Source organism: Halichoerus grypus, chromosome 12 (genome assembly GCF_964656455.1).
Source record: "Halichoerus grypus chromosome 12, mHalGry1.hap1.1, whole genome shotgun sequence".
In the NCBI taxonomy this organism is placed as follows: Eukaryota; Metazoa; Chordata; class Mammalia; order Carnivora; family Phocidae; genus Halichoerus; species Halichoerus grypus.
This window is the reverse complement of record NC_135723.1, coordinates 11,219,136-11,246,003: the sequence shown is the minus strand read 5'-3', so window position 1 is coordinate 11,246,003 and position 26,868 is coordinate 11,219,136. Positions and strand designations below refer to the sequence as shown.

At 43.8% G+C, this 26,868-nt stretch overlaps 1 protein-coding gene across 3 annotated transcripts in view; it reads right to left on the bottom strand.

The window, feature by feature from the left end:
* Window positions 1–26,868, bottom strand: part of GLI3 (GLI family zinc finger 3) — a 286,929-nt gene that overhangs the window by 31,690 nt on the left and 228,371 nt on the right. The window lies entirely within an intron of this gene.

Below are 26,868 nucleotides of genomic sequence, written 5' to 3'. Positions count from 1 at the left end.
AGGTTGTAGCTGAAGGAGGAGGGCCGTCCCCTTCCCTACCCCCGTATTATCTTTGGTGAGCCCCACACGCAGAACTTTAAGGACTTTGCAAAGCCCAATTTGAAAAGCCCAAGCTATGGAGACTGCATGGAGGAGGAAGGGGAGCCGCTGGGGATGATGATGGGAAACTGGTGTTTGAGAGACAGGGAGGGAAACGAGGAAGCGGAGGAGAGACAGAGCAGACGGCACGCAGTGGCCGGGAGTGGGGCGCAGGGGTGTATCTGGAAGAACCCCGGGACCTGCAGGGCTGGAAGCAAAGACGGCTCCCCACATCTTGTGGTCCGGTCACCAACACCCGAGTGCCCAGCAAGATGGGATGGAAGCGGGGGGCACCCAAGGACCACGGAGACCAGGCGTGGCAGGGTGCGGGTGGGGACACCCGCCACCTGGTCCCTGCAGAGCCAACGCCGTGAAGGCAAAGGCCACCCCAGAGGCTGAGCAACCTGGACATGCAGGAGGAGACGCCTGACTGTCCTCTGGGATGGGGTCACTACGCCAAGATCATTGGACCTCCTTCAAGTCCTCCTTCCAGTGTCACCTCCTTAATGAGACTGATCACCCCATTCATAGTACAACCTCCTCACCCCTGAACTCTCCACCCCCTGGCCCTGCCGCTCCGTTTTCCCCATGGCCCTCATCACCTTGAACACACTCTCCTCTATGTACAGACCGTTCCTGATTTATTGCCTGCCTCCCCATGAGAATGTAAATTCCGCACAGGCAGAGATTTTTATTGATTTCGCTCACTGATGTATTCCAAGTGCCTGAAACAGTGCCCAGCATATAGTAAATGCTCAATAAATATTTGTTGGGGGCATTTGTTATTGGAAATACCACACTGAGCATTGATGTGGGCCCAGGTCTCAGCATTACCCCCCGTCCGCCGCTGTCGGTTTGTGCTTTGAGAACCAGAAGCCCCAGGAAACAGAAGCAATTTCCTGTGATTCCTCTACTCTCAGCAATCTGATAAACCTCAGCCTCTCATATGCCTTCAGGGTCCACCAAACAGAGCCCCCTTTTTTACTGTGACTGTAGTTTGAGGTTTTGAGCTAGTAGTGACATAATTCAGTTATCTGAGTTGGTTCCCATACATTATCAGTGAAAAGGGATTCTAAAATTTATTTTTGCCCACCATCGGCATGTAGATACAGGTCTGGGGTGAGAGTTCTGGCGTCTAAGTGCTAAGCCTTCCGATGAATGTTCGTTCCACTGGCCGTGGAAAGCACATAATTTTAGGTTTTACGATAGGTTTCTCTTGAAAATAATTCAATAATGCTTCAGATGGAGAGAAAAAAGGCCAAGTTACCCTTGTGATCAGGCTATACACTGGAATTCTGCCCCTGGCTATTGTTTTTGTCAAGAGTTTATCCAGAGATTTCTTCCTAATGCCCCGCTGTTAAGTAATAGAAGACCGAAGGGCAGATTTCATCTTTAATCTGCTTGTGCAAATCTCATTAAGGTCATGGAAATCTTGCCCGTACCATGACGAAAGTGTTGGAAAAGATAGCAACGAGGAAGTAAGGTTGCTCATACATTGTTTCAACCAGAGACATAAATAAGGAAAACAGATTTAAACTTGCAACTAAAAAAACGCACGTGTGTGTGTTTGTGTGTGTGTGTGTGTGTGAAATGATCTGTGGCCCTTCCAAAAGAGAAGGGGGAAGCCAGCCCACCTAGTGCTGAGCACCATCCTTTCCATGGAGAAATCACTCTTGGGGGAGGTGACTTTCCTTGAATTTGAGCCATTCCTGCATTTTTATTTTTTTGTTTTTGTTTTGCCTTTTACCTCCCTAGCAAAGTAAAAATTTCACTTCTCAAGAAGAGCTAATTTATTCCTAAAAATATGCTTTTAATTTGGGGGCTTGATTCTATAAAACATATTTTCCTAAGCACATTTTCCTAGGAGAACATGGCCAGTATATATTGTGTAATCATGCAACTTTTAAAAAGTTTCATTTGAGACTTCAAGCGTATGCCTTCAACATATAGGTGGCTTTCATAATTGTCTCCACATTGCATAGGAACAGAATATGAATACAGTGTGATTATAAGAGTGCAGAAATGGGTTAAAAGGTTATGAATTTTAACACTCTGTAGGGAGAAAATAGTGAATGCATTTGCCAGAAAAACCCAGAGACTGAATGAAGCTAATTGAATCTCAATGTTTGGTCCACATTTTGTCACCTGGGTATTTAAAGTAAAAGCATACTATTTGTCATCTTATCTAAATTACCTGCAAAGTGACTTCTATGCATTTCATTTTTCAGGTAACTCAAGCACAACAATGAGTATCACCAGAATGTTTTAAGAGTCACGTAGGGCGCTGGGGCTCCAGGCTATCGTCTTGGAGGTCCTTCCTATGAACCGATATAAATCCACTGTACAAGGCCATGGGAAGGTGAGGACCAGCATTATGATCATTCTTGCTTTGTCTTCTCCTGCCCTCTGTTTCTAGGGATGGGGCAGGCAGGCTGTGTGCACTGCTCCCTTGCTAATGCCCACTTCTGTGCTGGGCCTGCTTGACCCATGTCTTCCCATGTGGTTACTCCTCTCTTATCCTTTATCTCCTACAGGAGGATGTTCCTGATGCTCAGAGAGGTTCAGAAACTTACCTACTAGTGCACCACAAGTTTGTGGAAGAGATCAGAACAGAATCCAGTGCAAAACTTTTCACCCGCACATTGATGGGACTGAGGGGAAACAGCGCTAAACTCAAGGTCAAGAAAGAGTCATCTGTCAGAAATAGCCAAAGAGTTCACCAGAAGGGGAGGTTTTTTTTTAAATTAAATGCTATAAAAAGTGCACTGTCGAGAGAGGGTGGAGATGTATGCTTCATTGTAGCTATAGCATGATTTTTATTTAATCTGAACGCATGAGACTGAACACGAAGGTAAGGAAGGAGGGAAGGAAGGAAGGAAGGAAGGAAGGAAGGAAGGAAGGAAGGAAAGAAGGAGGGAGGGAAGGAAGGAAACATACGCATTGTGCACACACACATACACACACACTATACTGCTTAGATTCTGTACGAATTCCAAGATCCTAGACTCAGGGGTACTATGAAAACCAATAACCAACATTACGAGGGTTAAATAAGTTATCCTTGGTTGGAAATGGCCTTGACCTCTGGCAACTGGTGGTCTGGAAGGAGAGAGAAAATCAAAGAGAAATTGCCCTTTACTTCAAATGGCAAATTTGCTGGTTTTGGATACCAGGGACTGTGGTTCAACTCCCAGGAGGGATGTGTTAATAATTCATACATCTGATGGGGAGAAAACTGCTATTTTTAGGGAACTCATTTTTTTGGTAGCTAAATGCCTTTAAATTATATGTAACCTACATTTACACAAACTGTAATTCCTCTTTATTCCTGTCTTGAACCATTATTATTAAAATGAGCTGGGTAATTTTCCTGACTTAATTTATCATTAAAAAATTATTGGTTAGAATAGTGGTTTTTTTTCCCCAAGACCACGTGAGAGAGAAGGCATCTCTTCTCAGAGCCGTGGCCAATCCACTCTCCCAGTGGCTTTCACTGAGCTTCAGCAGCTCAAACATACCCAACTTGTACCTTTAAAATGCTCAACACAGAGAATTCCCTGTGGGTTAGTCAACTGCTGGCTCATATACAAAGAAAATACTGTATTTTGCTCTGAAGAGCTTTCTGCATCAATTTAAACACAGTGAGACAGACACAATATCCCAGAGAGAGGAAAACCTACCTTATTACATTCCTGACCCAAGAGAAAGGATTTGCCCTTAGGACATAAAAAGAACCCGTGGGGGTATGGAGGAGAGTTATCTAATCCCAAACATAAGAACAGTTCATAATGCAGCATGACAATGCTTTTAATCGCTGACATAATTGTAATATGTGTATATAATATGATACAAGGAAAGTCAATGCAGCTTGCTTTTGAGCCTGAGAGCCTTTCTTCGGTGTTCTACTTTAGGTCTTTGGGATTTTATACGTGCTCGGGGGAATTTCCAGGGGGAGGTAACGTGATATTGTAAGGATTCTTTCTCAGTAAGATCACATCTTGTTCCGATTTGAGCCGATGCGTCTGTATGTGGCAAGGGTGGTAAAGTGAAACTTTGAGCTCTGTGAATGCAGTGTTTTACAAGTCTTCCTTGATTTCCTAGGCAAGGCCACGGGGCCATGAAACCACGGGCAGAAGGACTGGGATTTTTATTTCTTCATATTGGAAAGCTGCCGGCAGACACACTCTCTTCATCTCAGCTGAGAGTGGTGTGGGCGTTAGCCATTTTCCTTTTATGGCTATATAAAAAGATTTTTTTTTTTCCTAACAGAGGTTTGGGTTTTTCTTCCCTCTGATGTTTCCATACACAATATAATCTAAGTCTAAAATGCCATCTCTCAGGGAAGAACTGCATCCTTGCCTTACCGCTTGGAAGGCTGGTAAAGAAACCTGACATTCTGAGAAGTTCACCTTTTATTTTTTTCCCCCTTAACATTATTTATGGAAGGAATTTTACAACATCCTTAAAAGCTGCTACGTGGTGGCTGGACTCGGCCAGCTGTGCAGCTGACGTTCCTTACTTCCACTGGGCTTGCCTGTGACCGGGCGGGGGGTTGTCAATGTTCACATTTTATTGAAGTGGAGGCTGTTGACTATTCCTGGCAGAGCCAATGATCGTTCCAGATCACGGCCTCTCAGAACCACTGCTGCTCCAGGCACGCATATGAGTAGAGGAGCCGAGGAGAAGAAACATACAACGGGACAGAAATTTACAAAGAAAAGAGGGAAGGAAGGAAAGAGCCGGATGGAAAGCGTGTTCCAACTCTCCTGACTACTGAAACTCCCCTAAGGATACCTTCTGCTCTGCATTCTTGATGGGTTTATCATGCAGGAGCAAGGCTGTTAGCCTTCCTAGCCTGTTTCCAGAGAAGAGGGACTATGGCTCCTTCATCTGGGCGCCCACAAGCGTTCCTTGTGACCTCCACACAGCAGGTGCTCAGGAAATGGTGCTGGGCTGAACGACAGGAACCCATAACGTGATGCAATCATGTCAGTTTTCTTGTATTTCACTGTGGGTGGCGTGAGGCTGTTCACCCACCCACATGCACTAAAAAGATGGTCCCGATCCAGCTCTCATACAGATAATTTTTCTTGCGGTACTTTGCAGGGAAGCTTATGGTCCAGGGCCAAGGACATCTATATGCCTACTGCACAGAGACTCCGTTTTGTTTGTTTGTTTTGCTGGCGAGAGGCAAGGATCAGGAATTCTTTTTCCTTCAGATGTTGTCGTTAAACTGGCCCCACCAGGTCGTCCTAAGGTAATGCTTGGAAAGAGGAGGTGAACGAAGGAAGTGGTCATTAGGGAGTTAGAAGAGCCAAGAGCTGACTTCATTTATTTTATAAGTAAACGGAGACAACTGAAGTAATCAATATATGACAGCTCTTCTAAGGTATTCGCACCACAGGCTCGAATTCCAAGCATGTGACAGAGAACGCTGTATTTTCTTTATACATATTTAAAAAAAAATAGCTCTTGCACTGCGTCTTATCTGAAGTGTCCAGAAGGCCCATAAAAACTGTTCAAAGGATGCCCAAGATTTGCTGCAACCCAACTGCTTCTTGCTACGGCAAGACATGGGTTATGCCAAACAAATTGGTAAAGAAGAAGCATTGATGGGCCTACTGCACAGCCATCATTTATAGAATTTTTGCCTTCTTTAATGCCTCCAAAATATATTCCAGTTCTAACTTTTAAAACCTCTCATTGGCCTATGAAGTCCAAAATGCACTACTTTTGGCAAGAAAGCAGAATCATGAACTGCGGCATTTCAATAGCATATTTAATTTAATTGGCAGAGGTTGGGAATGGTGTTAACATGGTTTTGGCTCCATACAAATTGCAGTGATGGAGTCAACTTGATGCTCAAGCTATGGATGTTTCCCCTTGTACACGACTCACCAAGTGATCTGTCAAACTTTAGACATCAGAAGTCAAATCACTTTTTTGCTAAATAAAGCTTGCGGTGAATGTGGGCTCACATCTTCAATTATTCTGTTTCTTTCCGCCTAAAAGTATTTTTTCAACCAAATCTATTTCGATGTCCATTTACTTTTCCGTATTTCCCCCCATATGGCTTTTCAGCCTCCATGGAGAGCATGAGCACATGGATTTAACTCTTGTTCATGAGGATCCAAAGTTTGCCACATTTAGTATGGAGTTCTTTGAAAAAGTTGGAAGTTGGCTTTGGATATAAATCACATTATTCAGATGAGTGGAGCTTCTTGCTGAAAGAGGGTAGTGCGCCATTTTCCTCACTTTCCATTGGGCACAACTGCATGGGAGACATTACTATTAATAAAAGTCTAGCTTCAGATGGCAAAAACTATGAAGAAACAAACGGAGCCATCTGGAAGAACATGGGAGCCGCATGGACGTGACAGAGAATACCTGTTTCCACTGTTGCATTCAGAACAGCACTGAGAACACAGGCCACGGCTGACTGTTACTGACGAACGTGGTGTGGTCTTGAATCAAGTCATGTGGCCCCCTGGATACATCTGAACCGGGAGGCAGACTTGTTTGAAAAGGCAGAAAAAGATGTTGATTGATTTTACTGCATTCCGTTGGCTCTGGGTACCGGGACTGCACTGGCCACAAAATTAGGCAAATACCCTCTCCCATAAAAACCACAAGTCCTTTCATGTCACCCAGTGGTTCTTCCCGCCCTCATCAACGTCTCTCTTTTATGTTCGTCAGACACTGTATCTCCAAGTGTCTTCGCCCGTGGTCCTCAAACTCTGCGGGGAAGGACCATCGCACCCCCCATCTGTTACCGAGGGAGGTGTGGTCCCAGGTCCCGTTACAGTAGTGCACTCACCCCAAGAGCTTGACAGCACCCACACTGGTCCACAGGCAATTGGAGAGGAACCACTGATGACACACCTGGATGCCAAACTGGTGGCAAGACGAAAATGCCACGCAAGTGTGTAAGCGAACACCGTCTTTTCTGTCCCAGGGCACGCTACAGTCAGAGAAGTGGGGGTGGTCAGCAGCACACGGTGTGGAGGGGGCCATGTCTGACCCCAGAGCCGTGTGCGGGGGGCCACACCACGACACGCTGCCCCAGGACAGAAGAATGAAGCTGGATGAGCGGAAGGAATGTCCCCCCTCAGCCCTGCAGAGGTGAGTGCCTGCCGAGCACGGAACTGGTTTGTGCTGAGCCAAGCGCACGTCTCTGTCTATATGGTTAGATGCAGAGAGCATGCAGGAGAATGAGAACTTGTATTTGCGTTTGCTTGTGTCCCCATAAAGGAATTCCAGAAAGATACAGAAATTAACAACAGTTGTTACTTGTAGAGGATGCTGAGGATTGGGAGACAAAGAAGAGGAGGAGGTTTTACAACTTGTGGGTTTTTTTTTTTTTTTTAACACGAATGTATTCCGATTGAAAAAAATCTAGAAATAATGAAAAATAAACCAGAAAAAAACAAAATAATAAACCCAAAACTACAAGATCTGTGGGTTGAGATGGGAAATCCACCACCACCGCAGGGCGCTGACAGCACACCTTACCTACAGACCGTTTCCAGAAACATCTGCCATCACATGAGGTCTATGAATATTCTCTTGCTGAGGAAAAGGGCAAAGGTTGTTGAAGTCTGAGTAAAACAGAGTCTCTAAATAATGAATTACAAAACAATCAAGAAAAAAAAAACCCTAGAAATATCTACTTGCTGTTCCCAAACAGGATAAAAGAAGCCACGCTGCCTCATGAAAACAAAAACAAAAACAAAAACAAAACAACAAAAAAACCCAATCAAGTGTAGAAACAAGCAGGTGGAAGGCTGAGGAGAACAGGGGGCCCTGAAAACATGCTCCCACAGAGCGCGATCTGCAGTGGGGGCAGCAGGGAGCCCAATGGAAACCGGAGAAACCAAACCAAATCAAATCAAGGTGCGTCGTGTGAACACAGAGATGTCCCAGAAGAAAAACGGTAGAATACTGAAAGTAGGGATAAATCTAATTGTAGCAAACAAAGTGTTCTTAGCACAAGCCACACCTGAACTTAATAAAAAGACCTAGCTATATTTGGTATCATTAGGAAGTTAAAAAAAAAAAAGACAAAATACAGAAATATCCTTCCATAGAAGAGAGCACAAGATAACACAGTTGTGCTATGTCCTAACCGCAAAGAGGGTTCCCAGATGTCAGGGCCGTGCCCACACACTGCCCTATGGAAGGGTCACAAGAGTCTCAGCACACAAAGGCATGGGTGAGTCTTAGGACAAGAAAGGATGTATTTTATTTATTCTACCTTTTCACCGGGCACCTGCACATGTCAGTATCCCACAGAACTAGTTTCTGCAGAACATGGGTTAAGAGAAAATAAAATTTTCTCCTGCAAATATTTGACTCATTTAAATTGTTATTAATGCAGAAAGACAGATTTTTTTTTTAAGTGTTTGCTGTTGACAAAAAGATGCAAAAAAGAAATAAAATAAAATAAAATCCTGAGACAGGAAAAGCCATTGCATGAGAGGACAAAGCACCAAAATCAGCTGGACACAAAGAGCAAAGTAGGAGATCGGTGAAAAAGGTGTTATAAAAGTAAAAATATGCAACAATACGCAGGTGACTTACATGGCAAAATTAATAATTGTTTAATAATAATGGCGTCTGTAAGTCCTAATTAAATTGATAACGGCAAGAGAAGAAAGAGGAGGAAAACAATCTTTAAGATGATAAATTACTTGTCCTGCAAAACAATGTGCATGTGGTTTACTTTTGGTATCAATTTTTTGGTAATTAGAAATCATACATTTACTTGTATGTATGTATGTATTTAATAAACATATTGGCAAATGTACTAATATTTAAGACATTATATTTACTTTCAAATTGGCCATGGTAAAAATAAGGACAACATGGCAACACACACACACACAAATAAAGAATGGAAAAAGCACACAAAAACTCACATTCAAAATAAATGTCTCCAATGGACCCACTATAGGCAAAATCCCTCAGATGATTATAAACGGAACCATAAACCTTACGAGGGGGTCACTGGAAACAACATTATAGAGAACTGTTAAAAAATAAATGGATAGGCTGTTAGTGATGGTAATCTTGACATTAAAAAAATTAGACTTTAGGACAGAAAGATTTAAATGGAGGAAAGCGAGTTGTTTTTTCTTGATAAAAGTATAATCCTTAAAGAAAGCAACACTTTTCTCTACCAGATAACAGAGCATCAAAATACATAAATCAAAACCTGTTAAAATTATGAGGAATATAGCTAGAAACATAACCATATGAGACTTAACACACCAGTGTACCCGTATATCATAGAATAAGTAGACAAAGAAATAAGTAGAGACAGATCTGGAATAACATCATCAGAAAGGCAGAATGAATGAATATTGCCTCGGACTCTTGGTTTACTTTCACTTGCCCACAGAACGTTTAAGGAAACGAAAGTATAAGCATGCCACGAAAATAACCTCATTAAAAGCAGAGACTGCACACCAAAATCTCTATGATATATAAAACTATGAAATAACACAAGCTTAGATGTACTAACAAACATACAAAATCCCACGCCCAGGGGCGCAAGTCACAGCGTCCTCGTTAGAGCACTTAGGAAGACGCTGGCCGGCTCTCTCTTACTGGCAACGTGACCAGGGACAAAGGCCTGAAACTCTCTGTGGTTTGGGTGCTTCATCTGTAAGGTGAGGCTAATACGATCCATCTCATTACATCACTGAGTGGATTAAAGGAGTTAAAACGTGCTGTTAGAATAGTGCCGGGCACAGGAGACCTGGCCGTTAACCAAATACTGGCTGGCTAGTATTAGGATCGGGGGCTGGGTTATTACTGGGAGGAGAGCTCCACGAGGTCCAGGAGTTTGGAGTTTGGAGTCTGGTCACGTCCAGAACCCAGAACGGTGCCTGACTGATAGCAGCAGGTCAAACGTATTTGTTGATGAAATACCAAATATTTGATTCTGAAAGATCAAAAGACTGTCAAAACTTATGAGACAGAGTCAAGGTGAATTCAAACTCTTTTTTTTTTTTTTAAAGATTTTATTTATTTATTTGAGAGAGAGAGCACAAGAAGGGGTAGGGTCAGAGGGAGAAGCAGACTCCCCGCCAAGCAGGGAGCCCGATGCGGGACTTGATCCCGGGATTCTGGGATCATGATCTGAGCCAAAGGCAGTCGCTTAACCAACTGAGCCACCCAGGCGCCCAAGGTGAATTCAAGTAAATGCTGACGTCTTTAAATGTATTTGTTATTAAAAAAAAGAAAATAAAAGGAACATCTCATTTCAGAAGTCATATGAGAAGAAAGCAAAAATCAGTCCAAGAATAGCATGATAAAGAAAAAAAATTTAGGGGTGCCTGGGTGGTTCAGTCGGTTAAGCATCTGCCTTTGGCTCAGGTCATGATCTCAGGGTTCTGGGATCGAGTCCCAGGTCCTCTGGCTCTCCACTCAGTGGGATGTCTGCTTCTCCCTCTGTCTCTGCCCCTCCCCCTACTCTCTCTCTCTCTCTCCTCTCTCTCTCTCTCTCTCGCTCACTCTTCCTCAAATAAATACATGAAATCTTAAAAAAAATTTAAAAAATTTAAAAAAAGACACAAATTAAAATGCAACACAATAGAATTAATAACTAATTCCAGAAATGCATTTTTGGGGAAAAAATTAAAATAAAAAGAGAAACCATGGACATGCCCAGGCAGCTGGGGGAAAATACGAATGACAGAAAATCAAATAAAATAAAGGTGATACAACTAAAAACACAGAGGGCACTTATAAAAGCGTTGAAGTAACCACATCCTGATAACACGATACTGAAAATCTCTAAGAAATGGGTGGCTTTCTAGAAAAAAATAAAAATAACTCGAATTAACTTGGAAAGTTGAAAATCCATATATGCCCCAAGCCATAAGAAGAACTTTTAAAAGTTATTCAAGGATTTTATCCTCAGAAGACTCTAGACCCAAAAAGTTTTATGGGACTATTATTTCAAATATTCAAGGACCAGATTACTATGCTATGGAAGGTACTGTGGAAGCAGAAATAATAGAAATAACTTTGAATATTTAAAAAAAAAAAGTCTGGCATAACTTGGATACCAAAGTGGCACAAAAAAGAAACAAAGATATAAATCTCAGTAATAAAAATATGGAAATTATAAACAGAACAAACTGATCCAGTAACATATCTAATAACTTGACTGGCACATTCTAGGGTGACGAAGAAATGTATCATACCGCATGGCAAGCTCTTCAGGTAGCAAGAAGTTAAGCAAGTAACTAACATAACAATCTTCTGAGATAGCATTCTTAGAAATTTAGAATAGAAAGATGGGCACTTCATTCACATGTCCAAATATTACCCATCTTACATGAATTATACGGACTGAACACATTTTCATTAAAACCAGGTACAAAAGAAGGGTTACGGCTACGAGTAGAATTATCTAACACTATTTCAAGAAATCTATCCAATGTAATGAGACAGAAACAAAATCTCTCTCTATTAGAAAGAAGACAAAATTATTATTACTGGCAGATGACAGGAGTGTGTTCGATAAGGACCATCAAGAACATTCAGGAGGTTAACTGCACACGAAATATGAGCAAACACAAAAACCCAGCACCTTTCCTATTAAAAACAATAGCTAATTGGGAAAAAAACGTGGGGACAAATTTTCATACCTAAGAATGGACAAGGAGAGAAATGCAAGAAGAGAAATACTAAGTTAGAAAGCTCACATATAGGGGCATCTGGCTGGCTCAGTCGGTAAAGTGTGCGACTCTTGATGTCGGGGTTGTGAGTTCAAGACCCAGTTGGGTGTAGAGATTACCTAAAAATAACATCTTAAAAAAAAAAGCTCAGATATAAAACATATGCCCCATTATTACGTGGGAAAACTGAATTTTAGAGAATACAGATTCTTTTCAATTTAAGGTTTTAACAAAATCCCAGGCAAAATTCCAGTGGTATATGCTTTTTTTTTTTTTTTTAAGATTTTATTTATTTATATGACAGAGAGAGACACAGCGAGAGAGGGAACACAAGCGGGGGAGTGGGAGAGGGAGAAGCAGGCTTCCTGCCGAGCAGGGAGCCTGATGCGGGGCTCGATCCCAGGACGCTGGGATCATGACCTGAGCTGAAGGCAGACGCTTAACGACTGAGCCACCCAGGCGCCCCTCCAGTGGTATATGCTTTTAAATTGAGTCAAAATCATCCTGAAGTTCATCTGTTTAACTCAATTCCTTCATTTTAGAGATTATATTTGAAAAAGAAGAATCCAAAATAGGAACAAAGAACTTTACACAAGGATGTTTATTATTTGTCAGTGAAAAAAAAAAGTTGGGGAAACCCCTAAATGTCAAACAATGACAATGAGGTGATTGCGGTGTATCCATACAGGGAAAATAAGATCCACAATGTAAATTGGCATTGCAGTGCGTTCGGTATGTTCTCTGTTAGAAAAAATACCGTTAAGAAGAGAGAAACTCTATAAAAATTTTAATAAAAGTTGCCTTTGTTTTTTTTAAAAGGCATTATGGATAATTTTAGTTTTTTTTTTCGTTATCTGAACGTCAATGCTTCCATGTTGCTTTGGGATTCCTCCTTACTTTCCCCCATTTATAGCTGAGGCAGGTGTAGTCCCCTCACTTTAGAACTTTGAAGTCTATTTTAAGGATGGCTAGAGAGATGGATGGGTGGGTAGAAAAGTCTTGACCTGCTTAAAAAGTATTCTTCATACCCTGAATTCATACACACACACACAGAGTTTTCTAGCCATTGGATTAGGGAGAAAACCAGTCCTCATTCATTCAACAATATGTACAGAATACCTACGATGTGTCGGGCCAGTCTTGGCCCTGGGAGTGTGGCAAAGAATAAAAGTTTCCAAGTTCATGGTGCTCACAGCTTTGTGGTGGAAGGCAGACAATATGATGTTTAAGAAAAAAAGTACTGTTTTCAAGTGTGAGATGTGTAAAAAATTAAAAAGCAGGGTAAGGGGAGTGATGGCAAGTGTGCATATGTCAATGTCCACAGGCAGGTGAGGGGAGACTTCTCAGATATGATGGGAACTTGGGCGGAGGCTTGGAGGAAGGTCTGTGGATTCTACGGGAAGATAGATCCAAGCAGTGGGAATGGCAAGTGCAAAGGTCCTGTGGAGGGCATGTCCTTGGTGTATGAGTAATAGTAAAAGAGGCCCATGGGGCTGGAAAGGATATGGAAGAGAAACAGTATTTGGGCTGTGAAAATTAACAGGAAGAGCCATTATACACTACATTAATTGCATACATTTAATTACCCCCAAAAACCCTTTTAAATTTTACACTGCATCGCAATTAAAAAATTTGGAAAGAAACTTCCAGCATGTTGGAACCAACTGACTCTTTGAGTTTAAATGCATCTATAGAGGCCAGGAGCTTTATAGCATTTTATGAGCACAGACAAAGCACTTAATCCCAAGAGCCAAATTACAGGTTTGAAAAACCTCATGAAGTGTGGTGGAATGGAGATTTCCAGTGAGGCTCAGGAGCTTTGAAAACAAAATAAAACGCTGGAGCCCTAAGTCCTCATCATCCTCTGTGATTATTCACTGTATTAACAAGCCCTTCAAGAGGGGGCCATCAGGGGCCCGCACTGCCCTGCTTGTTTCTGTGACAAACACACAGGGATCCATGGAGCCTAAGGGTCAACAAGTGTGCCCAGGAGAGGCACTTCCAAATTCCCCCGGAGCCCGGGCTGGGGGCACCGCCGACCTCTGCACTGTTGCCGGGAAGTAGCAGACATCCAGCCCTGGAGAAAAAGCCCACATACCACCAGGCGCCTCCTTTTGTCCATTATTCAAAGTCCCCCTTGGCTCTGCCACGACCTAATGAGCCCTCTGCCCAGGGTGGGGAGGGAGGGCGGGGGCTAAAGGCAAAGGCTTGCTGCTCAGTTTCTCTTTCCTTCTTTCACTCATTGCTAGTCTCGAGTCCAAAGTCAGCTGGCGGACTCCAGCTGGTGAGGGGAGCTGAGGAGGGGAAAGGGGAGGGTGGAGGAGGGAATTAGGGAGACAGTGGGTGGGGGGAGGGGATGGGGAACTCAAATCACGACCTTCTCAAAGCCCCAAGTTCAGCACAGCCTCTAAGCCAACATGATGCTACCGCTCTGAGAACCGAACTGAAGGCACGTTTCCAGCACTGGGAGCCTAGCTGTTTGACCACTGTGTCTCATTTGAGCGTGTCACCCCTCCAAAGATAGCAAATAGGTGAGATTTTCTAAGCAAAATAAGGGGCGGGAGCTGTAAGTAAGCCACACGACCCCGACTGGGGCTCTCCAGCCCCTGATGGCGTGCCCTGCTCCGGAGAGCCCACAAGGCCAGGGCTCTGAGCCTTCTGCATGCACACGGATTACCCGGGAGCCTGTCAGAAATGCAGGTTTCCAGGCTCCCTCCGCCCTGGCTCTAGGGCGAGGCTCAGGGTGAACAGAGACTGATGCTGCCTTGGGCTCTGATGAGCAGTGAGCAAATGACCCAGTCTCCCCAGGGAAGACTCAGGAAGGGCAGCAAGAACTCTACCTCTTCAGAGTTTTTCCAGGCAAAGAAGGGAATGTGCAAGGCATCCAGATGAAAATACAGAAGAGATCCTGTAACATGGTTAAGAACCCCAAAAAGGACCTGCGGGACCCGTGGAAGCCAAGATCGCTGAGCAGTTCTGGGGTGAGACCCAGCGGACCTTTGCTACTCCAAGTGTCGGTCACGGGCAAGAGAAAGCTCTCAGGTCTGATGGTAAACCAACGAAGCACACTGCTCATTCTGCGGACATCATCCATCTCTGAGGCGAGACTTCCTCGATGGAGAAGCAGGTGCTTCGATCTCGATTCGGCACAGCCTTCTTATCTTACTGTGGACCAGGGCTGTCTGCTAGCCGTCTGTTGTTCTGTGGGACACACTCCGGGTGATACTACCTCAGAGGGCCCTGTCCTGGCCTCTTCCAGCCACATACCTCCCCGAAGGGGTGAGGAGTCAGAGCGACCTGGCACCCGGCCTCCCTTCTGGACCACATTCTGGATGCCGGGATTCTGGAACCCTCCGGCCAAACAGAATCCAGGCGTGCTTCCAGTGCCTGGACAGACACTTCTTGGGGCTTCTCTTTCTGAAGACAAACCAGGCCATCACCTAAAGTACGTGTGTCCCTGGGCTGAGGACTTGCTGCTGGGGGGCCGGGAAGGGGGCCAGGACATGCAGGTGCGCGTCTCCACGCCTCCTCAGGGCCGGGAGTGGGAGGATAAGGGAGCAGGCAGGTCACGGCCATCCTGGGCCACCATCCCAGCATAGGACTCGGAGAAGCCCGAGAATTCTCTAGTAACTCTGGCCTTCTCAGCTTTTCTGAAGGTATATTAGACAAGATCAAGTATAAAATGTTGAACAGTTCAGGGCGCCTGGGTGGGGCTCAGTTGGTTAAGCGTCTGCCTTCGGCTCAGGTTATGATCTCGGGGTCCTGGGATGGAGCCCCGCATTGGGCTCCCTGCTCAACGGGGAGCCTGCTTCTCCCTCTCCCTCTGCCGCTCCCCCTGCTTGTGCTTTCCTGCTCTCTCTGTCAAATAAATAAATAAAATCTTTTTAAAAAAGTGTTTAACAGTTCGTTAGCTTGACTTACAGCTTCTAAATATTTAAATAAACAACACGTGAGCCTCTGTACTTTTGCAGATATTAGGGGGCAGGCCTAAAATGACTCCACAGGGACTAAAACTCCAGGTTACAGTTAGGTTATTCCCACACTGGGATTGTGCTATTCCAAAGGAAACATCTCTCCCTTCAAGTGGACCAGACAGACAGCCCCAGACTCTGCAGAGGAGACGTTACTGACACATACCAGACCCCTAAAGGAGGTGGCCAGGAAAACAAAGTTACGTGCATTTTAAAATTCTTTTTCAGTCCTTAAGGTAAAGGACAGTTCATTTTTATTTAGTTCTTTTACTCATTTCTCAATTCCTCAACATTTTTTCGGGAATTTCGGATGATAAGAGCGTGCTCCAGGTAGGAGGGATGGTGTTGTCTTGTCACTTCTCAGGGGACAGAGTGTTGCTGGTTCCTCACGTGGCAGGTGAGGCTCCACCAGATGTTCTGGGCTCTGCTGGGGCTTACACCATGAAACGGTCATTCTTATGCGGGATTCACAAAAGAAAGGGGGAAATGAAGGGCGGGTGACCTAGCAGGAAATGACCAACATCACCCCAGAAGTCTTAGCTCAGCCCAGAACACCAGATGATGCATTGAAATGAATTCTCAAGCTAGTGAAGCTAAGGAAGGAAACTTAAAAAACAAACAAACAAACAAAACAAAAAACAGGAAAGAAGAAAGGAGAAAGGAGAAGCCCACAAGAGCCACTTGCTGCCACACAACAGGGAGAACGAGGAAGGGCAGGAAGGTTGAAAGTGTATTCTGTAATCTCTACTACGTGTGAAATAATTGCAAAATCGAGGCTGGGACTACTCACAGCACTGCAGTCTGGAAAAAAGTGATGCAAACACCGAACCATCAGGCAGTTTTATGTCCTTTAAGCTGCAAAAGACGTATGCCACATACCCACAGCCTGAACCCGAGAGAGAGCTGGAGTATTTTTTGCGGAAAACATTCCTTTTCTAGTATTCAAAAGTATTTGATTATTTACCTGTCAATCAGGTTAGCACTAACACCTTAATCTGGAAGTATCTCGGAAAAAAATGTAAGTGATTTATAGATGTGTGGACCGTGGTAAACCAGACTGATTTCTGCAGAAAGTTCTAAGGGAAATCTTCATATATGAAAACCACAACAAAATAACATGAAGAAAGCCCTCCAGAAAACTCTTGGGTTTCTGGGTTACATATAGCTCCAGCAGATAAGGAAGGCCTCTGGTCTCTCAACACCCAAATTCTTATCCCAAGTTTGTCATCCGAGGAACTCAGGAGTCCACTTTTCAAGTGGTGCATCAGTCGAGTTCATTTTATTCATTAGTAATATGTTTTATAAGAAAAAAAAAAACGTTAAGGAAGTTAAAGCTTGGAGTAGAGAGGAAATACTGTTAGGAACAGACAGAAAACGGAGATGATTTTATTAATTATTCTTAGTTAAGCCCAAATGCTAACCTGCCCTCCTCTGAACACAGCACATAAATGGTTTCGAGAAACATCTGTAGTAAGAGGATTTCTCTCAGCTTTGAGCGGGACTCAGGTTCCTCGAGTCCAGAACCCACTGGAAGCTCTGAGTTACCTGTAACATCCCACACCCAGGACCGTCCAGCTTAAATCCCTGACTGTCCTATTCAGGGACTGCCTCTCTCCTGGGGCAGCATTGTGGCCAGGCCTGTCAAATCAGTTTTCCTCACACTGAATGTAGATCTGTTTCCCTATAGTTTCCAGGCTGTGGCCCTCCATCTGATCCTGCGAACAAGTCAGATCCACCTTCCACAGGACGGCCGGCACACCCTCAAATGTGTGAAGGCAGTTATCATGGCCCCGGCTCTCTCTGCCCACCAGAAAACCCCAGATCACTCTCCTGTGGTTCTAGCAACCACCCTTAGAAGGCAAGTTTGGACCTTGTTCTGCTCAATCTAATGACGATAAATCAGTGTGTCTTGAGAACACAGAACCCTGGGCTGAGTGGTGTCTTCCAGAAACAGTTTGAGCATGATTGTAATATGAGATACTTTTATTTCTATAGTTGAGAATCCCATTAGCGAGTTTTGGCGGCAAATCTCAGTGCCTAGTCAAAGTGAATTTATAGTTAATTAAAGGCTTATGTTATTATCATAATTTTTAATCTCCTTGGAGCTATTTCAGTATTTTGATTTTTCAAGATCTTTGAGGACCCTGATTCAGTCATTAACCGGATTTGAAAATTCCTTGTAAACATCTTTGATGATAATTGCACTCGATGACTTCGTCCTGGAAACAAACAAACACCAAATTGTTAAGTAAAACAAGGCCGGGGGCCAAGCCCAGCAGACTGCTTCTAGAAACAGCTCCCTTGGCCAATGTCCAGCTGTCCCTTATCACCCATCCAGCGACTCCGTCTCCTAACTGCTGTTGAACACATCACTTTCTGTCTTGGCCCAAGTTGTTTTGCTGAAGTCCCAACTTACTGCATTTTCCTGACCAACCAGTCTAACAATATTGTCAAAGAAAGCATAAGCCTGGTCCAGAGTGATGCTTTTCTCGGGGAGCCTGAGAGTCCCAGTGATAATTTCATCTTGTAATAAGAGGACAAACTTTTAACAATAGAAGTATAGTTTCTTCTGGAACCGGCTCACCATGCTCCACCTGTAATTTTCAGAATTCACTTTCTTGCCCCGTGGACACTCACCACCTTCACCTCCCAGGACCTCCTCCATCTTTTATGATCGCTCACAACTGTCTGATACTGGTCGGCGGTTTCGTGCGTCAGGAACCTCAGCCCTCTGGGTCCGGAGAAGCCCATCTGCTTGAGAGATTCTGCCTTTGTAGGCCATGGGGTCTTACTTCCCATTTCAGTAGGAAAGACACTCTTCTTCATTCGCTTGCTGCCCCTGTTCTGGAAAGGGATCCCCAAGGACAGGCCTCGGCCACGTCCCTGCTCCACCCTCAGGCCCTTGTCCCAAGTGCACGCTCACTCAAACACACAAAAGAGCAGAGCAAAGTAGGAAAGATGATGTTTGGCTTTCACTGCCATGTGTCACCTGGAAGCCACTGGCTCTAAGGGAACGTGCATCCCCAGACCCCGCCGCGGCCCATGTATGTACTTTCTTGCCAGCTTCTGTATGTAGGATTCAAAAACCTGACTTTATCAAAGAATTCCACTGGGACCTATATTTTTCATGAACCTAAGTTGTGATTGCTTAGTCAGCATGGCTTTCTTGAGAGACCCCCAACTCTCTTGCAGGGGCTTCCACTCCCAAGAGTCTCATGTTCTTTAGCCCGATCCACCCACCGGGAAGTTTGGACGCACGGTCTGTGTTGTCACTTTGTAGCTGATACTGCGCCCCATGCAAGGCACCAAGGACCCGCAAGCAACCGCCAGCCCAAAGAAGTCCTGTCTCAGCTTCTCGGCAGCTAGCAGCAGTGCTGGTAAGCAACAGCGGGGGTGGTGGGACAGTGGAGAGCTCCGAGTTTCAGGTTCCAAAGTGTTGCCTCGTCCCAGAGCGTAATATAATCAGTAATACACATCTTCTCTAAAGCGTAAGACATACACATGTTCTGGGGGAGTTCACGAGTTCGATCTTGAGTCTAGATGTTCAGCCTTCGATGGGCGTCTGACTTGCACCTCTGTTTTGATAAGGGGATCTTAGGTTTGTGAAGAAGAGTTATATTTACTTTCATTGGTAGTCAACTTGTGGGAAATATATGGTGGGGGCGGGGGAGGAAGCCTGAGGCGGCTTCCTCTTGCAAGAGTGAAATGGAAAAAGAGAGGGACAGAGGTAGAGACTGTGTGTCTTGGGGGAAGGGGTGAGGTGGGTGGAGTAGGGGTGCAAAATGTATACATTTAATAGCTAAGGAAGTCGAAAGACCAAATCTTCATTATATGCACCAAACGGCCATTTAAAACAAGATGATTGGTGTGTAAGTGAACAAATTTAGTGGTCTTAAATAAGTTTGTTAGCCTTCCTGGATCTCACCGTATCTGGTTTAAAAAAAAAAAAAGGGCAGGTAATGAGTTAGGTCATTTTTAAGACCCTCCAATTAGAAGTGATCCTAATGGTAACATCCAGCAAGGAACCCCTAAAGTCACTATCGTGAGAGGTTTATGTTCATTCCACTGAACAGAACATCAGCTGCAACCCCATTCATCCAAATCACCATTTGGAAATGAAATTTGGTCAACCCATCGGTCTGTTTTATTTGTCTAAGCCCACCTGACCTAGTGCCTTGAATATTAGTCTCTGCATTTGTCCAAAACAGTCCTACCCTGTTTGGGGAAAAGTAGTGGTGGATGTATGGGGCTCTTTGCTGAGTGATGCCTGTTGAGCCCATGGATGGCAGGGGCACGGGGCACTCTACAGAGAAGCCCCCGAGAGCAAGTCTGGTCCACAGCCCAAGGACACGAGGCAAGGCCGCGGCAAGGCGGTGAGGTGCCAGGGGAGGCCGAACGGTGAGTACTTCAGAGAAGCTAAGGAGGTCAGAGGAGAGACCACGGGAAGGCAGAGCCTATACAACACAACTTAAAACCTGCTGTAGGTTTGGTTGTTTCTCAAATAAGTTAAACACAGAATGACCACATGACTATGCAATCCCACTCCTAGAAATATACCCCAAAGAAGTGGAAAGAGTGTTGAAACAAAACCTTATCCATGAATGTCCGTAACAAAACAACAGCTAGCAGGTAGAAACAATCCAAATGCCCATCAACAGATAAAAGGACAAGCACAAAGTCATAAATGGAACACTATTCAGCCATAAAAAGGAACGAAGCGCTGACACGTGCTAGTACACAGATGAATCTTGAAAACAGCCAGACACAAAACGTCATGTATTTTGGATTCCACTTCTATGAAATGTTCAGAATAGGCAAGCATTCCACAGAGACAAAAAGCAGCTGAGTGGTTTTCGGGGGCTGTGGAGGAGGGAGGAAGGAAGAAAAGTGACTGCTTTTAGTGGGTAGAGTTTCCTTTTGGAGTGATGAAAATGTCCAGGAATACGCAGTGGTGATGGTGGCACAAAACTGGGAATGTGCTAAATGGCAATTTACCGAGCATTAAAATGGTCAATGTGAGTATGCCCGGTCTCACCTCTTCTATTCATATAGTACTGGAAGTTCGAGCCACAGCAATTAGGCAAGAAAAAAGAATGAAAGGCATCTTGTCTCTGCTTGCAGATTACATGATCTTATGTATAGAAAACCTGGAAAACACCACACCGAAAAACTGTGAGAAGGAATAAATGGATTCAGTAAAGTTTCAGAATACAAAATCCACGTACACGAATCGCGTGCGTTTCTATACACTAACGATGAGCTACCTGAAAGAGAAATCAAGAAAGCAATCCAGCTTACAATAGCAGCAAAAATAACAAAATATCTAGGAATAAATTAAACCAAGGAGACTAAAGACATGTACACTGAAAAGTATAGGATATTGATGAAATAAATTAAAGAAGGTATGAATAAATGGAGAGGCAGTCCATGTTCTTGGGTCGGAAGAATCAGTATTGTTAAAACATCCATAGTATCCAAAGAGATCTGCAGACTCAATGTACTCTCTATCAAAATTCCAGTGGCCTTTTCCATAGAAATAGAAAAAAATTAACTCAACATGGATTAAAGACCCGAAACCATAAAACTCCTCCAAGTAAACATACAGAAAAGGCTCCCTGACATGGGTCTTGGCAATGATTTTTTTTGGAGTTGATACCGAAAGCACAGGCAACAAAAGCAAAAATAAACACGCGGGACTACATCAAACTAAAAAACTCCTGCATAGCAAAAGAAAAATAATCAACAAAATGAAAAGGCAGTCTACAGAATGGGAGAAAATATTTGCAAACCACATATCTGATAAGGGGTTAATATCCAAAATAAATAAGGAACCCAGAGAACTCAACTGGAAAAAAAAAAACAAATAATGAAATTTAAAAATGGCCAGAGGATCTGAATAGACATTTTTCCAAGGAAGACATACAAATGGTCAGCAGGTACATGAAAAGGTGCTTCACATCACTAATAATTGGGGAATGCATATCCAAACCACAATGGGATACCATCTCACAGCTGTTAGGAGGTCTTCTAGAAAAGACAAGAGATAACACATGTTGGCAAGAATACGGAGAAAAGGGAACCCTTGTGCACTGTTGGTGGGGATGCAAATTGGTGCAGCCACTGTGGAAAACAGTATAGTAGTTCCCCACAACATTAAAGAGAGAACTCCCATCGGATCCAGCAATCCCACCTCTGTGTAGACATCCGAAGGGAATAAAACCAGTATCTTGAAGATACATCTGCATTACCACGTTCATTACAATATTATTCCTAATAGCCAAGACGTGGAAACAACCTACGGGTCTGTCAACAGCTGAGTGGATAAGGAAAATGTGGTGTGTATAATTGACCCTTGGGCAACACAGGGGTTGGGGTGCTGACACCCAGCACATCTGAAGGTCCACGTATAACCTCTGACTCCCCAAAACTTAACTACCAATAGTCTACTGTTGACCAGAAGCCTTACCGATAACACAAATGGTCCATTAACACATATTTTTTTATGTTATATGTATAAGTAAGCTAGAGAAAAGAAAATGTTAAGAAAATTGTAAGGAAGAGAAAATACATTTATAGTATTTATTGAAAAAAATCCAAGTATCAGTGGACCTGTGAAGTTCAAACCTGTGTTGTTCAAGGGCCAACTGTGCGTGTGTGTATATATATATATAATGGAATATTATTCAGCCATAAAAAAGAAAGACATCTTGCCATTTGTGACAACATGGATAGACCTTGAAGGCATCACGCTAAGTGAAATAAGACAAAATAAAGGGCGAATACGGTATGTGAAATCCAAAAATAGGACGAAGAAAAGTCAAACTCATGGAAACAGAGACTAGATTGGTGGTTGCCAGGGGCTGGGGGTGGGGAAATGGGGAGATGCTATTCAAAGGGTACAATTAAGTTTTGATGATCTATGTATAGCATTGTGACCGTAGTTAAGAATACCGGATTGCATACTTGAAACTTGCCCAGAGAATAGATCTTAAGAGTTCTCACCACATACCTGAGAAAAGATAACTGTGAGGTGATGGATGTGTTAATTAACTTGGCGTTAATCATCTCACGACGTATATGTATATCAAATCATCACTTTGTACGCTTAAAAAATACACTATTTCATTCATCAATTATACCTCAATAAAGCTGGAAAAAATAAATTGGCCAAGTGGTAAATTTCATGTTCTGTGTATTCCATCACAATTTTTTTTTTCAAAGTTGAAAAACCAACCAACAAACGTAAACGGGGCTGCAGCCCAGTGAGGGAACCAGCCGGACCCCTAAGCAGGACCACCGACCGCCCTTTCATCCTCCCTCCGGCCAGGCTGTGCCGCTCCTGCCCGAGCTTTCCTGCCTTCCAACAGAAAGGAGAAAGCTAAGGAGCTCAAGTGTCAGTGTAATATAAATTACGGCGAGGGAAAAAACAGAAACAACGTGATGCATGGCTGAGGATCTAAAAGAGGAATGTCCACCATTGTTTGTGATTATGGATCACATCACAATCTAATAGCAATTTTTATTTAATCAATAATTTCCATGCTGAACAGACAGCCCTGTTACAGAGAATCGACAGGCAAGTACTGATAGCACCTCGTTATTAATCTTTCCTCCGCCGGCTTATCAGCCGAACGACTGTAAAACGCACCACCGAGATGGATTTTAGAAGCCACCTTTCTCCTCTTGCCCCTTTTCTTTTCCTCTCTCCCATAACATATCACAAAAGGTAGACTCCACATTTATTTGAGTCACCTGGGGCTTGAGTGGCATAAAAAGGCAGTCCACGTTAAGCAATTTCACAAATCAGTGGGACCTCGACCATCACTCAGGGTTGGTCATTACAGGCTAATAAATCATACTTTCTCTTTGAGTTGTCAGTCGCCAAAAAGCTTTGTACAAACGTTGGCATCTGTAATTCCGTAAAGGCTTTTCATCTTGAAATAAGATGCTCTAGACTGATAACAAGAATAATCCCCTCTTGATCAAGGAAAAAAAAAATCTGCATTTTAGCAATTAAAAGCTCCTGCCAGAAGCCAAATGGCTTGATACTGAGCCCCCAGTGAAGTTTATCTCCACTGAACATAAGGAGAGTACGGCGAGGGTTGTGCTGTATTTATGGTAGGGACTGCTTTATCTTGCCCAAGTGGGACAGGAAAGGAAGGTGTGAGAACTTTCGCCACCTCCCGGAAAAGCCACTGGGGAGACCTGCACGTCCTGAACCAGGGCTTTCCTGCCTGTCCTGGAGAGAGGGCTCAGCCAAAGCACAAAGGCTAACATCAGCCCAAGAAACAGGAGGTGTTTGGGGCGCCTGGGGGGCTCAGTTGTTAAGCGTCTGCCTTTAGCTCAGGTCATGGTCCCAGGGTCCTGGGATCGAGCCCCGCATCGGGCTCCCTGCTCAGCGGGAAGCCTGCTTCTCCCTCTCCCACTCACCCTGCTTATGTTCCCTCTCTCGCTGTGTCTCTCTCTGTCAAATAAATAAATAAAATCTTAAAAAAAAAAAAAAAAAAAGAGAGAAAGAAAGAAACAGGAGGTGTTTGAAGGTGGCGTGGAAGGAACAGGTGAGACAGGACTGGGCCAGGCACATAAGGCAGCGCGCGCCGTCCCCAGACGGCAGTTTTGTTCTCCTGATTAGGAAGACATTTTCAGAACCTCAGATTATGAGGCACACCAAAAACCAAAAGAATGAAAAAGACAAATGTTTACTAATCACAATAAAACCGTCACTAAGTAGGCCCTAAAATCGTGGGGAACACTGTGGCTGGCTTCTTCTCTAAGTCATCAGAGATCATTCTCCAGTGACCTTGACCAGCCTACTTTACAGAGAGACACTCTTGGGGCCCTTAGGTAATGAGCCTGGGGCCACGCACACAAGTTACAGGGGTTCTATGGGCGAACCACCCTCCAGGTGCTCAGCTGACAGCCCGGAAGCTGCTGACTGCTCTCTGAAGGGCGTCTATGACATCTGCACAAACTGTCACTGAAACATCTCCAAACTGTCCTCCCAAGTTTTAAGAAATAACTGAACATAATTTCCATGGCAGAGTCTCACTTCTGGCCCTGCCCCTTCCAGGACATCGATGGTACAGCTGCCGGGGCTCTGCAAAGCTCAGCCCCGAACTTTCTAGGGCTCACACCGGCTCTTGCCTTCCTTGCATCGGAAACATGTGATTCTCCTCACTCCACCTGGATGGGAAGTCAGACTCCCAGTGCAGCAGGTGGGTCCCAGGAAACTGTCACTCTGGGCTTTAATCTCGCTTCCTACAGCCCCCTGCCTTCCAGGAGCTTTGGTTCCACATCGGTACACTACTTACCACTCTTCAATCCCCAAAGCATGGAATGAATCATTCTGCAATTATATTCCTAACCCCACGGAGTGTCAAAAACCCCAGCCTTTTATTATATTAGCTACTATCATAGATAAAATTCTCCTATACTTTCTGCTTCTGCTAACTTCTTCCCGCTGTTTTTTCCACATGGAAGCCCCAACACCTCCCTGCAATGGTCTTTCCCTATTCAAATCAACCCTTTTTTTCAAGACCATGTCCAAACTCACCAGACTTCTCTCTTGTGACTTCTGCCACTTCACTTTACCTGTTTTCTTGCTGCTCTGCTTGTACCTCTCTGGTCCTCCCAGTGGTCTTGCCCCTATGTTCCCCTTACTCCCAGACATAAAAGATGTATGTATCCGGTCTTGTTCCCTCCTCTGGCCCTGACCCCGACCCGGACCCCAACTCTGGAAGTCTGACACGCAAGAGGCTTTTTCCAACACTATGCCTGCAATTTGTATCTTGGCCACCAGGTGGTGCTAATGCATCGTACCGGTAAAACCACCAGCTTACACAGGTGAGCACGTGCAGCTGAATCAGTGACATGCTTACATTTTTTTTCATTTTGATGAAAAGTCTTTACATATTCCTTTTTAAAATTTTGATGAAAAGTCTTAATCTCTCCATTCTTTAATTAGGCTGATTAGTACTACTTCTCATTCTTCCTTATATTTGAATATATATGGGATTCCTTATATATGAATATATGTATGAATATATGATCTCATTCTATCCCTACCAAAAAAAATAAAAGTAAAAAATAAAAAACCCTGTGAGGAGAATAGGATGGATATTAATATCTCCACCTTACAGATGAGAAACTGAGGACCAAAGCTGTAGATTGACTTATTTAGATTCAGAAACAGTTCTTGGCAGATGTAGGAATCAAAGATAAATTTCCCTCCCCCCTCCAACTCACTGATTAATGCTAGTTTTACTGGTAATTGGCTGGGGTGGGGAAGGGGTGGCTTACATTTAAGGCCTTGGCCTCTCTTTTAAGGATATGCCACTTACAGCTCTCTTGCCAACATTAATTGTTCTAGAAATAAAAAAAAAAAAACCCATCTATGGCAGTATTTAGCTAATCCCAGGAAAGCCTAAATGTCCCTGAATTTTCAAAAAAAGTCCTTGCATTAGAAAATTGCTTTCTGTTTCTGGAGTTCTGTTTTCTGTCAAAGCAGGAACCTGATCTCCATGCTTGCCATGATCTCAGAAGCTGAAGTCTGAGTGACTTCCCTTGGTCTGCAAAAAAACAAAACAAAACAAAAACAAAACAAAAAAACCACCAAAAACCCAGTGATGGAATTCTTCACCAAGACAAAGGACTTGGCTGGTTATAGTCCTTGCTGAGAAGTCCTGAGTACCTAACCTAACAAATATGGCTTTAAAATTAAGCGCTCTCTCTCTCTCTCTCTCTCTCACACACACACACACACACACACATGTACACACAGACACACAGGTGCATGCACACCACATACACCCGTGGATGCACACACACAGGCACACATAAATATCTATTAAACAGCCTTTTGTTAGAGACTAACAAATTCACCTTTTCCTTATAATTTGAAAATTCTACGGCACACTTAAGGAGAAAATTAATCTTAAATCACAAATACACTTTTGTTGTTACTGTTTTCCACACTGCAAGAGGAAAGATTTGGGACAGAACAGGGGCCAATTCTGCCCCCCAGGGGACGTTTGGCAACGTCGGGAGAAATTTCTGGTTGTTACGATGGGGGGGTAGATCCCCCCTGGAATCTAGCGGGCAGAGGTCAGCAGTGCCGCTAACAGTCCCAC